At 35.9% G+C, this 18,205-nt stretch overlaps 1 protein-coding gene across 1 annotated transcript in view; it reads left to right on the top strand.

The window, feature by feature from the left end:
• Positions 1–16,993, top strand: part of LOC122806304 (patatin-like phospholipase domain-containing protein 2) — a 517,255-nt gene extending 500,262 nt beyond the window's left edge. The window contains exon 10 of the mRNA XM_044076614.1: positions 13,910–16,993. The gene's annotated coding sequence lies outside the window, so the exon portion shown is untranslated. The remainder of the gene's footprint in view (positions 1–13,909) is intronic.
• The last annotated feature ends 1,212 nt before the right edge of the window (positions 16,994–18,205 follow it).

The raw sequence follows: 18,205 nt of genomic DNA, 5'->3' as shown, positions 1-18,205 counted from the left end.
ATCCTTGTGGAACTCCAGTGTTAAGAGTGATGCTTTCTGAGGAGTTATTTCTTACGCACACTTTCTGAGGTCTGTCTGTGAGAAAGTCAAGAATCCAGTTACAAAGTGGAGTGTTGATACCCAGTTGGGGTAGCTTCATTACCAGATGAAGTGGGATGTTAAAAGCAGAGCTGAAGTCAATGAATAGTGCCCTCACGAAGGTGTTTTTATTCTCAAGGTGTTCCAGTAATAGATGGAGTGCTAGAGAGATGGCATCTGCTGTAGAGCAGTTTGCTTGGTAAGCAAACTGCAGAGGGTCAAAATCAGCAGGCAGCCCAGATGTTATGGCATCCTTGACCAGCCTTTCAAAATACTTCATCACTGTGGAGGTTCGAGCTACAGGGCTGTAGTCATTTAGGCAAGATGGTGGAGACTTCTTTGGTAATGGAATGATTGTTGTATCTTTGAAGCATTTCGGAACTATTTGAAGACTCAAAGAGTTATTGAAGATATCCAAACCAAAGAACAAAAATGAAACTTGTAAAAAATGTCCACGGAGGCAAGGGCTCACCCAAAAGATGCTTTATTCCAACAAAAAATTCACAACCTTCACCACAGCTGACCTAGGTTTCGTCTGTATGACTTCATCAGAGTGTGGTGAAAAAGGCAGCCTATAAATACAACAATCTCAATTAATACATTTATTAAATAATTAACTAATTAATCAATTTATGAATAAGTTAAACTCTAAAATAAAAGTGAAATAGTAATAAACACGTACATGCCATATTAAAATTGAAGTTGAAAAAGATGGTTCATTTAAAATGTAATATAAATAAATATGAAAAAATAATGTAAAAATTGAATTTTATACCCATACTACATTTAATTTATATATAAACTACGTATTATTTAAAAATGGAAATGAAAAATATATGCAACATGCCCAATAAACAAAAAGGCTTCAGCCTCAACATGTTAAAAACCTAAGTTTCAACAGGGGTTTGAGCGACACACACTCGTTCAAACCAGGATAAATGTAAGCCTGAAGTGTTAGTTGCCATTTTAACTCACAAACATCAAGATGGCAATCTAAAACCCATCCATTTTGGTCCTTAATCTGTTGTTGTACAACAAAAAACTTGAAATGATGATCTTCATATGCCATGATGTGCCTAGCTAAAGAATTAGTCACTTTTTTATGTTTAATGTCTAAAATGTGCTCATTAATTCTCTCCCTGAACTTCCTACAGGTCTTGCCAACATAAAATGCCGTGCACACCTGACATTTGGCAAGATAAATCACATTTTGAGAATAACAGTCAAAATGGCCCATAAATTTAATAGAGGTGTGGTTAATTTTGATTTGTTTACCTGTTATTAAAATGTGTCTGCACGTCATGCATCTCCCACATTTAAAGTTACCCAAGTTTTTGTTGGTCCTAATTTCAACTGGCTTAGTACTATTCTCAAAATTTCTTTTAAACTTTTATCCTTTCTAAAAAAAACTTGAGTTTGTGTGTAGCCAACCTAGAAAATTCATCCAATTTGGAAAAGGATTCCCAGTATTTTTCAATTATTCTAATAATGTACTCTGCATCCGCATTGTAAGTTAATATATATAAAAAATGTTCCTTGAATGGAACATTACTACTCACACCTCCATTTAAAACATTAAAACATTCTTTTTCACTGTTTAAAATAGGTACATAAAGGCCGCTGTCCCTTTTAATTTGAACCTCACGTCTAATTTCTTCACACATGCATTTAGGATACCCTCTATTCAAAAATAATTTCATCATAAAGTCCAACTCGACCTGGAAGTCCACGTCCTCACTTACCATACGGGCTGCTCTTACCATTTGCCCCTTGATAATGGCTTTCTTTTGATGGACTGGATGCCAACTATCAAAATGTAAGTATGAACTGGAGAACGTGGGCTTCCTGTAAATTTTAGAGATCAAACATTTCTTTGTCCTATCAAAAATCAACCTAATATCCAAGTATGTGATGTTATTATATTTAACCTCATGTGTAAACTTTAAAAACCACACTGTTTGATTAATGTATCGAATAAATGCTTCTAACATGTTTTTGTCCCCTTGCCAAATAATAAGGATGTCGTCTAAAAAACGTGAATAAAATTTAATATGTGAACTAAATTCGCAATCAAATACAAATTTAGATTCCCAATAGGCCATTATATAGTTCGCATATATAGGGGCACAAGCTGCCCCCATAGCTACCCCTGTGAATTGTCGAAATAAGTGTTCTTCAAAGGACAGAAAATTGTTTTTTAAGACTGTTTCCATTAATCTGACATATAAATTAATGGTGTGTTGTTCATAAATGCCCGTTGGAAAAAGTTGTTCTTCCAACCACATTAGCCCCATATCATGTGGTATACATGTAAACAAATTAATGACATCAATAGTGACAAAACAAATATCATTCTGAAAGTCCAGTTTTTTAATTTTATCAAGTAAATGCCACAAATCCCTAGTGATTTGAGGAAACTTCTGTAAACCTGGTTTTAATTTTGTGTCCAAAAACTGACTAATAAATATAGTTTTACTTCTCTTCCCATCAACTATAGGCCTAAACTTGACATTGTTTAGGCCTTTATGTATTTTGGGAATTCCAAAAATTCCACTAACCACTGGTGCATTGTTAGACATAAAATTGAATTCTTTCTCATTTATTTCACCTTGAAAGAGCATATCATCTAAAATCAATTCAACCTTTTTATAGGCTATGTTAATTTCATTTCTGCTTGTTTCTATATAATTGTCACTCATAAGCATGGCTAAAATCTCACTCACATAATCGCCTTTGTCAACTATAACAACTCCACTACCCTTGTCGGGTTTCATAATTATATTTGGTATATTTTTAAAAAATTTTAGAATATCTGAATCCTCTTTGTTCATGTTGTTCAAAAACAAATGCTCTCTATTATTTATATGACATCTGATGTCTTGTTCACATAAATTCTGAAAAACCTCCGTAATTTTATTATAGGGGGGTTGAAAGTACTAGGTTTTTGTAACTTGCCTTCTTTCTTCTGTTATATCATTCTCAAAATACAAGGCCAAATTAAGTTTTACGAACATTCTAAAATCAATAAGGGTATCAACAATATTGGCCTTCCTACAAGGAACAAAGTTAAAACCTTTTGACATAAACTCAGCATGTGCATTGTCCAAAATAATACTAGAATAATTAAAAATCTTAAAATCCTTTGCTGCATTGAATAATATAGTAGGGTTGTTTAATACTCCTACTTCACTTGTTGTGTTTACATCTTCGTTTAAAATAATTTCTCCCTCAGTCGTATCAACCATAGAAGAAATAAAAGTGTTGGTTCCATCATTTGATTTAAACTGCCCTGCAGTACTTAACAAATTATCTATAGGGTCCTGTTGCTGCATTGTCTCCAAGTAAGAACCATCTAAGTTAATATGTGCCTGTACATTGTTATTAGACTCAAAATCTAAAATGTTGTAAATACTCAATTGTGATAAATTAAACCGTTCATCACTATTTGTACTAGGGTCATTGTGTAGTGAACACACAACTATGTATGTTGCATTACTATCAGAAACAGTCTTATTCTTACTGCTGTCAACATTATACAAAGAAATATCTTGATTCAACAGTTTGTCAATATTTAAAACATGGTCGCTATGTATTAGACACCCATCTGTGTCAAAAACATCACTAATGGGAGCAGTCTTATTCATACTGCTACCACCATTTAACAAACAGCAATCATGGTCAATATCTATAATATTCAAATCAATTTTTTCTACATCTAGTACATACTCATCGTGTGAATTAAAGGCATGATCTCGAAAATCAATGTTGAACAAACCATTCATGCTTGCAAACGAATCATGTGTAATGTTTGTTGTAAAAGTCATTTCAGTTTCATTTTGCTTACCATATAGGTCCAAAATGTTTCCAAACCTGTTGTTATCTTGACATGAACTTCCACATAAATCACGCTCAACCCTTATATCTGACAAAAAACAATCGATTTGGTTTGTAGATAAGTCCACTGAAACGCTGCTTACAAATTGATTGGAATCGTAAATGCCTTGAGATTTACTACAAATAATGCATTTATCATCACAGTGTGTAGGACAATGTATGCTGTATACCTTTTTATTCATCTTTTTACAGCTTTTGCCCAATTCCAATCTTGCTCCGCTGTTTGAAAAGTAACTTTGGCTCTTGCTCCCCTTCTGCTCTCCTCATATTCCTCCCGGACTGGCTCTAGGCGCTTCTCTCTGGCGTCTCGGAACGTCTTCTAAAAGGTCGCTCTCACCAAACAACGTGCTATTTGGGCTCCTCATAACTTCTGGTGTTGAAACACTCATTGGGCTACCACTCCAATTTGCTGTGTTAGTTATATGCATAGGTTTAACTTTTCCTTCTTATCATAGTAAACAACCCCGATTTGTATGTGTTGGCGTCTCTATGAAGTTTATCACATTTTATTAAATAAAACATCACAGCACTGATCAACATCATTAATAATGTTCACGTAATTGGTATAATAGTTCTCAAAGACCAAATCTTGTGTTATTTTAGAGTTAAGAGTGTCAAGCTCAGTAATCAACTTTTCGCATTTGATGTTATTATACTTGACCATGATTTCCATAATTTGTACACTAGTAGAGTCAAACAAGTAATGCAGTTCCTTAATCATATCCCTGTTGCTTTTGCATCCATTAAGATACCGTAATCGTAACCCTTTCGGTACAAGTCTTAACTCAATGTTTTTGGTCAAGTAACTAGTTTCTAACTGTGTTCTCTTCAATTTGAAGAGTGTTCTCTCAAATTCTTTTAACAGTGTGGCCATGGATTTATTCGTAGCAGGAACATGTTTCACTGGTACTGAGCCAATATTTGATTGAAAAATGTATGAATTGGTTAACCAACTTCCACGCATTTTAGAAACATTAATTTCACTAGTCTTGTTAGAGCATAAACCAGAATTTTGTCGCTGACCTGAAGCATGTCCTTTATCCACATCATCAGTGCCTGATGATTGTACCACAGGGGTAGCTTGAGTTAAAGGAAGCCCAAAGCTGTATTCATTAGTGGGAACTGGCATGGTACTTTGTTTAGACTCACTCAGTTTATGAATTAAGGTAGTGTGTTCCCGAAGTTGCTCCTGAATCTGTTGTAAAAGCACCTGGATGTTAACCGGAGAGTTCTCTTCCTCCATGTGCACCGACCACAATCCAAACCAAAGAACAAAAATGAAACTTGTAAAAAATGTCCACGGAGGCAAGGGCTCACCCAAAAGATGCTTTATTCCAACAAAAAATTCACAACCTTCACCACAGCTGACCTAGGTTTCGTCTGTATGACTTCATCAGAGTGTGGTGAAAAAGGCAGCCTATAAATACAACAATCTCAATTAATACATTTATTAAATAATTAACTAATTAATCAATTTATGAGTAAGTTAAACTCTAAAATAAAAGTGAAATAGTAATAAACATGTACATGCCATATTAAAATTGAAATTGAAAAAGATGGTTCATTTAAAATGTAATATAAATAAATATGAAAAAATAACGTAAAAATTGAATTTTATACCCATACTACATTTAATTTATATATAAACTACGTATTATTTAAAAATGGAAATGAAAAATATATGCAACATGCCCAATAAACAAAAAGGCTTCAGCCTCAACATGTTAAAAACCTAAGTTTCAACAGGGGTTTGAGCGACACACACGCGTTCAAACCAGGATAAATGTAAGCCTGAAGTCTTAGTTGCCATTTTATCTCACAAACATCAAGATGGCAATCTAAGACCCTTCCATTTTGGTCCTTGATCTGTTGTTGTACAACAAAAAACTTGAAATGATGAGGCTGAAGCCTTTTTGTTTATTGGGCATGTTGCATATATTTTTCATTTCCATTTTTAAATAATACGTAGTTTATATATAAATCCAATGTAGTATGGGTATAAAATTCAATTTTTACATTATTTTTTCATATTTATTTATATTACATTTTAAATGAACCATCTTTCAATTTCAATTTTAATGCATGTGTTTATTACTATTTCACTTTTATTTTAGAGTTTAACTTATTCATAAATTGATTAATTAGTTAATTATTTAATAAATGTATTAATTGAGATTGTTGTATTTATAGGCTGCCTTTTTCACCACACTCTAATGAAGTCATACAGACGAAACCTAGGTCAGCTGTGGTGAAGGTTGTGAATTTTTGGAATAAAGCATCTTTGGGTGAGCCCTTGCCTCGTGGACATTTTACAAGTTTCATTTTTGTTCTTTGGTTTGGATTGTGGTCGTGCACATGGAGGAAGAGAACCTCGGTTAACATCCAGGTGCTTTTACAACAGATTCAGGAGCAACGAACACACTGCCTTAATTCATAAACTGAGTGAGTCCAAACAAAGTACCATGCCAGTTCCCACTAATGAATACAGCTTGGGGCTTCCTTTAACTCAAGCTACCCCTGTGGTACAATCATCAGGCACTGATGATGTGGATGAAGGACATGCTTCAGGTCAGTGACAAAATTCTGGTTTACCTAACAAGACTAGTGAAATTAATGTTTCTAAAATGCAGTTGGTTAACCAATTCATACATTTTTCAATCAAATATTGGCTCAGTACCAGTGAAACATGTTCCTGCTACGAATAAATCCATGGCCACACTGTTAAAAGAATTTGAGAGAACACTCTTCAAATTGAAGAGAACACAGTTAGAAACTAGTTACTTGACCAAAAACATTGAGTTAAGACTTGTACCGAAAGGGTTACGTATTTGGCGGTATCCTAATGGATGCGAAAGCAACAGGGATATGGTTAAGGAACTGCATTACTTGTTTGACTCTACAAGTGTACAAATTATGGAAATCATGGTCAAGTATAATAACATCAAATGCGAGAAGTTGATTACTGAGCTTGACACGCTTAACTCTAAAATAACACAAAATTTGGTCTTTGAGAACTATTATACCAATTACGTGAACATTACTAATGATGTTGATCAGTGCTGTGATGTTTTATTTAATAAAAAATGTGATAAACTTCATAGAGACGCCAACACATACAAATCGGGGGTTGTTTACCCCTATGATAAGAAGGAAAAAGTCAAATCCATGCATAAAACTAATACAGCCAATCGGAGTGGTAGCCCAGTGAGCGTATTAACACCGGAAGTTATGAGGAGCCCAAATAGCACGTTTTTCAGCGAGAGCGACCCTTTAGAAGACAGTCCAAGATGCTCAGAGAGATTGAAGCGTCTAGAGCCAGTCCGAGAGGAATACGAGGAGAACCGAAGGGGAGCAAGAGCAAAAGTTTCATTTCAAACAGCGGAGCAAGATCGGAATTGGGCCAAAGCTGTAAGAAGGTGAACAAAAAGATATATAGCATACACTGTCCTACACACTGTGATGATGAATGCATCATTTGTAGTAAATCTCGAGGCATTTACGATTCCAATCAATTTGTAAGCAGCATTTCAGTGGACTTATCTACAAACCAAATCGATTGTTTTTTGTCAGATATAAGGGTTGAGCGTGATTTATGTGGAAGTTCATGTCAAGATAACAACAGGTTTGGAAACATTTTGGACCTATATGGTAAGCAAAATGAAACTGAAATGACTTTTACAACGAACATTACACATGATTCGTTTGCAAGCATGAATGGTTTGCTCAACATTGATTTTCGAGATCATGCCTTTAATTCACACGATGAGTATGTACTAGATGTAGAAAACATTGATTTGAACATTATAGATATTGACCATGATTGCTGTTTGTTAAATGGTGGTAGCAGTATGAATAAGACTGCTCCCATTAGTGATGTTTTTGACACAGATGGGTGTCTAATACATAGCGACCATGTTTTAAATATTGACAAACTGTTGAATCAAGATATTTCTTTGTATAATGTTGACAGCAGTAAGAATAAGACTGTTTCTGATAGTAATGCAGCAGACATAGTTGTGTGTTCACTACACAATGACCCTAGTACAAATAGTGATGAATGGTTTAATTTATCACAATTGAGTATTTACAACATTTTAGATTTTGAGTCTAATAACAATGTACAGGCACATATTAACTTAGATGGTTCTTACTTGGAGACAATGCAGCAACAGGACCCTATAGATAATTTGTTAAGTACTGCAGGGCAGTTTAAATCAGATGATGGAACCAACACTTTTATTTCTTCTATGGTTGCTACGACTGAGGGAGAAATTATTTTAAACGAAGATGTAAACACAACAAGTGAAGTAGGAGTATTAAACAACCCTACTATATTATTCAATGCAGCAAAGGATTTTAATATTTTTAATTATTCTAGTATTATTTTGGACAATGCACATGCTGAGTTTATGTCAAAAGGTTTTAACTTTGTTCCTTGTAGGAAGGCCAGTATTGTTGATACCCTTATTGATTTTAGAATGTTCGTGCGTAAACTTAATTTGGCCTTGTATTTTGAGAATGATATAACAGAAGAAAGGGCCTATCAAGAAGGCAAGTTACAAAAACCTAGTACTTTCAACCCCCCATACAATAAAATTACGGAGGTTTTTCAGAATTTATGTGAACAAGACATCAGATGTCATATAAATAATAGAGAGCATTTGTTTTTGAACAACATGAACAAAGAGGATTCAGATATTCTAAAATTTTTTAAAAATATACCAAATATACGAATTATGAAACCCGACAAGGGTAGTGGAGTTGTTATAGTTGACAAAGGCGATTATGTGAGTGAGATTTTAGCCATGCTTATGAGTGACAATTATATAGAAACAAGCAGAAATGAAATTAACATAGCCTATAAAAGGTTGAATTGATTTTAGATGATATGCTCTTTCAAGGTGAAATAAATGAGAAAGAATTCAATTTTATGTCTAACAATGCACCAGTGGTTAGTGGAATTTTGGAATTCCCAAAATACATAAAGGCCTAAACAATGTCAAGTTTAGGCCTATAGTTGATGGGAAGAGAAGTAAAACTATATTTATTAGTCAGTTTTGGACACAAAATTAAAACCAGGTTTACAGAAGTTTCCTCAAATCACTAGGGATTCGTGGCATTTACTTGATAAAATTAAAAAACTGGACTTTCAGAATGATATTTGTTTTGTCACTATTGATGTCATTAATTTGTTTACATGTATACCACATGATATGGGGCTAATGTGGTTGGAAGAACAACTTTTTGCAATGGCATTTATGAACAACACACCATTAATTTATATGTCAGATTAATGGAAACAGTCTTAAAAAACAATTTTCTGTCCTTTGAAGAACACTTATTTCGACAATTCAGGTAGCTATGGGGCAGCTTGTGCCCCCATATATGCTAATTATATAATGGCCTATTGGGAATCTAAATTTGTATTTGATTGCGAATTTAGTTCACATATTAAATTTTATACACGTTTTTTAGACAACATCCTTATTATTTGGCAAGTGGACAAAAACATATTAGAAGCATTTATTCAATACATTAATCAAACAGTGTGGTTTTTAAAGTTTACACATGAGGTTAAATATAATAACATCACATACTTGGATATTAGGTTGATTTTTGATAGGACAAAGAAATGTTTGATCTCTAAAATTTACAGGAAGCCCACGTTCTCCAATTCATACTTACATTTTGATAGTTGGCATCCAGTCCATCAAAAGAAAGCCATTATCAAGGGGCAAATGGTAAGAGCAGCCTGTATGGTAAGTGAGGACGTGGACTTCCAGGTCAAGTTGGACTTTATGATGAAATTATTTTTGAATAGAGGGTATCCTAAATACATGTGTGAAGAAATTAGACGTGAGGTTCAAATTAAAAGGGACAGCGCCTTTATGTACCTATTTTAAACAGTGAAAATAATTTTTAATGTTTTAAATGGAGGTGTGAGTAGTAATGTTCCATTCAAGGAACATTTTTTATATATATTAACTTACAATGCGGATGCAGAGTACATTATTAGAATAATTGAAAAATACTGGGAATCCTTTTCCAAATTGGATGAATTTTCTAGGTTGGCTACACACAAACTCAAGTTTTTTTTAGAAAGGATAAAAGTTTAAAAGAAATTTTTGAGAATAGTACTAAGCCGGTTGAAATTAGGACCAACAAAAACTTGGGTAACTTTAAATGTGGGAGATGCATGACGCAGACACATTTTAATAACAGGTAAACAAATCAAAATTAACCTCACCTCTATAAGATTTATGGGCCATTTAGACTCTTTTTCTCAAATGTGATTTATCTTGCCAAATGTCAGGTGTGCACGGCATTTTATGTTGGCAAGACCTGTAGGAAGTTCAGGGAGAGAATTAATGAGCACATTTTAGACATTAAACATAAAAAAGTGACTAATTCTTTAGCTAGGCACATCATGGCATATGAAGATCATCATTTCAAGTTTTTTGTTGTACAACAACAGATTAAGGACCAAAATGGAAGGGTCTTAGATTGCCATCTTGATGTTTGTGAGTTAAAATGGCAACTAAGACTTCAGGCTTACATTTATCCTGGTTTGAACGAGTGTGTGTCGCTCAAACCCCTGTTGAAACTTAGGTTTTTAACATGTTGAGGCTGAAGCCTTTTTGTTTATTGGGCATGTTGCATATATTTTTCATTTCCATTTTTAAATAATACGTAGTTTATATATAAATTAAATGTAGTATGGGTATAAAATTCAATTTTTACATTATTTTTTCATATTTATTTATATTACATTTTAAATGAACCATCTTTTTCAATTTCAATTTTAATATGGCATGTACATGTTTATTACTATTTCACTTTTATTTTAGAGTTTAACTTATTCATAAATTGATTAATTAGTTAATTATTTAATAAATATATTAATTGAGATTGTTGTATTTATAGGCTGCCTTTTTCACCACACTCTGATGAAGTCATACAGATGAAACCTAGGTCAGCTGTGGTGAAGGTTGTGAATTTTTTGTTGGAATAAAGCATCTTTTGGGTGAGCCCTTACCTCCGTGGACATTTTTTACAAGTTATTGAAGATATCCATGAGGTCATTTGTTAGTTGCATTGCACAGTCCCTGAGCACATGCCTTAAGATGTTGTCAAGCCCAGCTGCTTTTCTCAGGTTAACTCTGCTCAGTGCCCTCTGGGCATCAGCTGGGTTGAGGGTGAGCTTCTTCTCGTTATGGCCGATGGGCATTTTTTTTGCTGTTGTTCTGTTTCCTTCTACAAATCTGCTGAAGAAGACATTCAGCTTATTTAGGAATTCTTTGTTGTCCTCACATTGTGAAGACAGGGGTCTGCAGTCAGTTATGGACTGGATACCCTGCTATAGGTGCCTGGGGTCCTTCTGATCAGAGAAGTAGCTCTGGATCTTTCTGCCATAGGTGCATTTTGCTTCCCTCACTCCCTTGTTCAGATTTACCAGCTACAGTGTGTGTGAGTCCCTGGTCCCTTGTTGCTTATATGGTTACAGTGGGTGAGTACATGTTCTATTGTAGCCTACCTGGCTACAGTGTATGAGCACCTGGTCCCCTGTAGCCTATACAGTTACAGTGTATGTAGCCAGTCCCTTGTAGATTACCTTGGCTACTGTGTGTGAGTACCTGATCCCTTGTACAGATACGGCCACAGTGTGTGAGTACCCGATCCCTTGTAGCTTACCTGGCTATATTGTGCAAGTATCTACTGTCTTGTAGCCTACAAGTGTACAGTGTGCAAGTATCTGGGCTTTTGTAGCCTATCTGGCTACAGTGTGTGAGTACCTGGGCCTTTGTAGCCTACCTGGCTACAGTGTGTGAGTACCTGGGCCTTTGTAATCTACCTGGCTACAGTGTGTGAGTACCTGGTCCTGGGTAGACTGCCTGGCTACACTATGTGACAACCTGGTCCCATGTAACCTATCCAGCTAAAGTGTGAGTACCTCTTTCCTTGCAGCCTACATGGTTACAGTGTGTGACTACCTGACCACTTGCAGCCTACCTGGCTGCTCTCTTTTTAAATTTCTCCAAGTCTTTTGTGTTTCTAATACCTGACAGTAAAGGACCCCATTCCTAAGTTAAAGTATGATTAAAGTTCATGAAATTAGTATTGTTTCTGGACCAGGTACTCACACATTGTAGCCAGGTAGCCTACACGGGACCAGGCACTCTCAGAATATAGCCATGTATGTTACAAATGACTGAGTACTATTACTTCTGGCTACAGTGTGAGAGAAACTGATGTCTTGTAGACTACCTGGGTACAGTGGATGAGTACCTCATCCATTTTAGACTACCTGGCAACAGTGTATGAGTATCTGGGCCCTTATAGCCTACCTGACTACAGAGTGTGACCAACAAACTACAAGGCTACAGTGTGTGAGTATTTGCTCTTTGTAGCCCACATGGCTACAGTGCCAGAACTTCTTCCTGTGTAAACATCTTGGCTACAGTGTGTGCATAATTGGTCCCTTGTACCCTGTGTGGCATCATTATATAAGTACCCTGACCTTTGTAGCCTACCTGGCTACAGTGTATGAGTTTCTGGTCCCTTGTACACTAACTGGCTACAGGGTGAGAGCACTTGGTCACTTGTAGACTACTAAGCTGCAGGGTATGAATATCTGGTCCCTTGCAAACCAATCAGCTACAGTGTAAGTACCTGTTCCCTTGTAGACTACCAAGCAATAGGGTGTGAGTATCTGGTTCCTTGTAACCGATCCACCTACAGTGTGAGTACCTGGCCCCTTGTAGAAAGCCTGGCTACAGTGTGTGTGTGTGTGTGTGTGTGTGTGTGTGTGTGTGTGTGTGTGTGTGTGTGTGTGTGTGTGTGTGTGTGTGTGTGTGTGTGTGTGAGTACCTTCTTTCTTTTAGCCTGCCAATCTAAGTGTGTGAATACCTGATTCCTTGCAACTTGCACACTGCTTGGCAGGCCACGGCCTGCTGCTGACAGACTTCATGTGAGCTAGTGCTTGGAATGCCTACGTAGCACTCACTCCAGTGGGACTTATGTCACTGTGAGAGGAGCAAACCATTGCTGGCCATTGACTCACCCCCCCAAATGGGTAGCTAGTGTAGTACCTGAGGTTACTGCACAAACATAGGTCATCTGGTGCATTGTCAGAGTCCCATCCTTCTGTGCCATGGTTCTGACCCTGATTTCCAATTTCAGAGATGTCTCATAGACAAAATTGTAATCACTGTTTCCTTTGGATTGCTGTTGTCATTCCCTCACTTACATACAAAATGTCTTATGTCATTATGTCAGTATAACATTGATTATCCCTGCATCTCAGTCCTATTCAACTTTCATTGAAAACAGCCCTACGATGTACCAGACTGCAGATTATTCTTTAAGTAAATGCAGCATTTCCTAGCAGCCCTTGCAGTCCATGCAGCAACACAAATAAAACTGTAACCAAGAAAAATATCAGCAGTTTTACATGCACTGCATATAACTGTATGCACACATTTCTTGAGAACTAGCTTTCATACTTGTTGCATTGAAAAAATATTCAATATTCATTTAAGTGTAATGTGCTTCAGATAACACTAATTTATTAGCTTGACTGATAAATTAATGTTATCTGGGTTTCATATTTCCTATTCATCTCAAGTTAATTACTTTAACACAACATTATTATTTTCTTGACAGTTCATATACACTTACAAACGATTTGAGAAACTTCATTTGCTGAATAGCTGTTTAATCCAGGTCACAACTATGGAGGAGCAATTCTAAGCACTCACTGGGTGCAAGGGTAAAATCTGATTTTAGGAACAATTTCTGATGTAATAGTTTCTAGATTAATGCACAAACTTTACAGTAAATAGTTGAGATTTTCTCAAATATTGTGTATATGACTTTTAACTGAATTTTTTTTATGTATGTTTTCTTATTGGTTCTTTTTCAACTTTTGATCTTCCAGGTGAAAATCAAATTAATATTTGCATGATAGCGATGTTGGTCAAAATATTTTCATGTTGAGAAAAATCATCTGGAAGAGATGCAGAAGTACAGGAAAGGAAATACAACAGGAAAGTGGTTATAACAAGGTCACACATGGCATAGAATGTACCATACTGAAGAATCCACAAAAAAGAAGACAGTAATGAACATAGGTTCTATAAAACTGAAAAATCTGCACATAAAATGGCCGTGACTTAAGTCTGTTTGTATACTGAAAGACCCAGTAATGTGTCATGACATATACTCTGAAAACTGCAAGCATGACAACATCCAGCCAAAGGAGAAGAACTAGAAGCAAGAACCACAAAGAATTACTGAAAATAAAGAAATAATGACAATAAGGGATTAGCCATTACCATTTGTTAAGAAATCAAAATTGAGAAAGACAGCTACTGTAGCCAAGGAAGTGTTCGTTTCAATGTTTCATGGTGGGAAATTGACAGAGTCAAAGCCTCGTATAAAGTCATCTCATAGTCTGCATGTCAGTGATCCTATCCTATATAAATAATCTCCAAATTGGAGACCAGATGGGTTTTAAAAGGATGTAAGCAACTTAAAGTCTAAACTTTAAGTGAAGTTTCTCCAAAATTCCAAATTATAGCAACTCTGTTATAAAAAAATCCTTCCTTTCTGTCTTGTGTTATATCATAGCCAAGAAACAAATCAGACTAGATTAAAAAAAACATACTTTCAATCTTGCCAACTGGAATATCAAACAAATCCACAAAAATGTTGGCAATCTGTTAACCTCTTTTTTAATCCTGAAAAACCCACTACCCCAGTCCCTACAACTACTAATACTACAGACTCTATAGTCAACCAATTCAATTTCCATTTTATTACCCCAGTAATCTCCCTATCAAACAAAACTACTAATTCTCCTCTTTCCGTACCCACACCTACTACTCAACAGCCTACCGTTTTCAAATTTGAACCTATCCAAACACGTTACTTACAAAACCTACTATCTAGAGTAAACCGTGTACCCTTGCCTCTGATCAACTACCTGGAGACTCTCTGAAACTAGCTGCCTCATCTATTGCCTACCCCATATCTATCCTAATTAGCCACTCCATCTCTGAACAATTATGTACCTATCCTTCGGAAAGTATCCCATGTCATTCCACTTCACAAAGGAGGCCCCTCAACAGATATATCCAACTATAGACCTATAGCCATTTTCTCACTCCTAGCTAAAATCCTAGAAAAGTGTATCCACAAACAAATATTAGACTACTTCCTGAAGAATAACCTTTTATCTGATACACAACATGGTTTTAGACCCAAGCACAGTACTAGTACAGCTCTCATAAGTTTTACCAGTTCCATTAATCACCTCAAAAACAGCAACCAACTTGTCTCTGCTATCTTTCTTAACATGTCAAAAGCATTTGACACCATATTTCATCAAATCCATTTAAATAAACTAGCTGTTACAACTTTTGCCCTGAAGCCCCAAGTTGGTTCCACAGCTAACTCTCTAATCGGCAACATGCTACCTTATGGGATAATAAACTCTTCCCCCAGCTTCCTATCTCTGTAGGAGTCCTCAATGATTGATTCTTGGGCCATTACTCTTTACTATTTTTACTAATAACCTCAGCTCAGATGCTACTGCCAATATCATACAATATGCAGATGATGCCTCGCTCATCTGTTTTGTTCCCACAGTCAATGCACTTCAAATAAAAACTCAGACTGCCCTCAGCAATATTGAAAGCTATTTAGCAGCCCACCAACCTATACTAAATCTCAATAAAAAGAAGCTTATGGTCTTTTCAAATGCTTCCATTCTAGGTAATCATCCATCTGTCTCTATCTTTTCTTCCAAATGCACTAAAATAGAACCTGTTGAACACACAAAACTACTTGGGGTCACTATTGATAATGCATTAAGATTTCACAAATATATAGCAATTAAAAAAGTCCATGTAAAACTTGGTAATCTCTATAGAGCCAGACCCTGTCTTACCAACCATGCTGGACTGGCAAAAGCAAGAACCCACCTCTTAATCTTCACTACTTTACTGTTCACAAATATTTACAAGCTTTGCAAAACAGAAATGAATACCCTTGAATCATGCAATAACAAGATACCTAAATTTGCAGCTAACCAGCCTCAAAAATCACACCACTGTACTGTCCTCTACCAACTCAGTTGGTTAGAACTCCCAAACTTACTTACATTAAATCAACTATTAATTGCACATACAGTCATGTACAAACCTGATCACTGCCCAGCTCTGGCTAACCTTGTTCAACCCTATACAAATCTTAAATCTCTTAGGTCAGCAGATAAAGTGCTACTCAAAGTTAAGAAAACTCATAACTCATATGGAGACTCCTTATACTGTTAAAAAATTGCAAAATACTACAACTCTCTTCCTCAACATAGTCTATCCATCAGTAATACTCATAACTTTAAACAGGCCCTAAAGCAATACTTCTTAACTCACTGGATATGCTCCTGTTCTCCTCCAGACTAACCTGCTTCTCTCCCTCCTTTTCTGTCTCTCTACATGCTGTCATACAGCCTCATATCCTTCTTGATGAGGATATTCCCACCTTTCAGTTGATCCTTTTTTCCATGTATTACATATAAAAAAAAGACAGAATGTGTGTTTAAATACAATTTTTGTAACTGGTTCACTGAGTTAATGATATTTCTGTTTATTAACATCTATTTGTAAAGACTGTATAAATTTGTAACCTTAATGTAGCTATCTTATACATTTGTATTGTTATGACTTTGTTTATGTATATTACTTTCTGGAGCTTTTCTCCCCGGGTCTCCACTGCAAATGGGCAAATTGCCCAATCAGATATTACCCGGTAAACAAATATAAATAAATAAATAAATATGATAATCATACTAAAATAGTTTCTTCTAATAAATATCTTCTGAAATGTAAACATTTACAGGCCTGTATTAGATCCTCCTTGAAGTCGGTAATCAACTGAATTTAACTGCAGTACTCCCAAGTTGCTAGAATTGGGTAATAAACCTATTGTGTATAATATTTCAGGAGTCTTTCAAGCTGCTTGACATTACCTAGAGAATAATTAAAAATGGACACATTGCACTTAATTTTAATGTTATCAGCATTTTAAATAGTAATATCAACACTAAGAGTTTTTCTATGAGACTCTTATTAAGAACATTTTTAGGGTCAGAAAGCATTTCTTAATCTCAGGATTTACAGTGAATCTAAAATTAATTTCTGATCTAGTATTATGCCAGGTCACTAAATCGATCAGATTAAGTCACCACCTGATTATTAGTTGCATATGAATGCAGCAAATTGTGCTCCTCAGATGCAGTCCCTTACTTTTCATACTATTAGACTTAATCGAGTTGTCTCAAAACCAAAGGTACATAAGGTCCACTGTCCTCTGAAAATGTGCATGGCAATTTGTACATGCTATCTTCATGTCAGCAGCAAACTTTCTCAAAAAATTATGGTTACCAGTAGTCAAAGTGACCATGAAAATATTAAACCAAAAAGGACCAACAACAGAGCCCTTGGGATGCCATTTTTTATGGGGAACAAAATAAAAATGCTTTCCCTTACTTGCACTTTCAACAGTTGCCCACAGAGCCAATGCATTATATAATACAGTAATATATGTATCGATATTCACAGAGCTCAAGGTGTTGATGACCACCAGGAAACAAGTATCAAACACCTTCACAAGAGCCAATAAATTGATGCCAACAGAACCACCATTACCTAAAGTATCTTCTTTAATTTTTTGAAGGTGCTTCACTGTTTCTAGTGACTACACACATATTCACCAAGGTCTAAAGTAATCAAATAATATGATATGCAGAAATAAACCAGAACAATGTGGAACAAGGACACTTAGATAGATCCAGGCGCCGGAACCATAGAGCGAGGGGGAGGAAGGGCCCCCCCCACTTTTACAGCTGCAAGACCTGTAAGGACTCATGAGTGTGTAGCATGCTATTTACACACAAAATTGCATGGAAACAACTACCTGATCACATCAAGCCTGCTGGCAGATCATCCACAGTAAGGAGAGGTTTATTTATGTGTTCCCTCAAGGCTGTGTGCTCAGTTTATTGTCAATAGCTGGTACTCCATTGTTTATCAGGTGTGTGTGTGTGTGTGTGTGTGTGTGTGTGTGTGTGTGTGTGTGTGTGTGTGTGTGTGTGTGTGTGTGTGTCAGTAGCTGGTGGTCTGTTGTTTATCAGGTGTGTGTCAGTAGCTGGTGCTCCGTTGTTTATCAGGTG

Source organism: Protopterus annectens, chromosome 7.part0, assembly GCF_019279795.1.
Source record: "Protopterus annectens isolate FY-2018-M chromosome 7.part0, PAN1.0, whole genome shotgun sequence".
Lineage (NCBI taxonomy): Eukaryota > Metazoa > Chordata > Ceratodontiformes > Protopteridae > Protopterus > Protopterus annectens.
The sequence above is the reverse complement of the archived record's forward strand: the minus strand, read 5'-3'. Positions and strand labels throughout refer to the sequence as shown.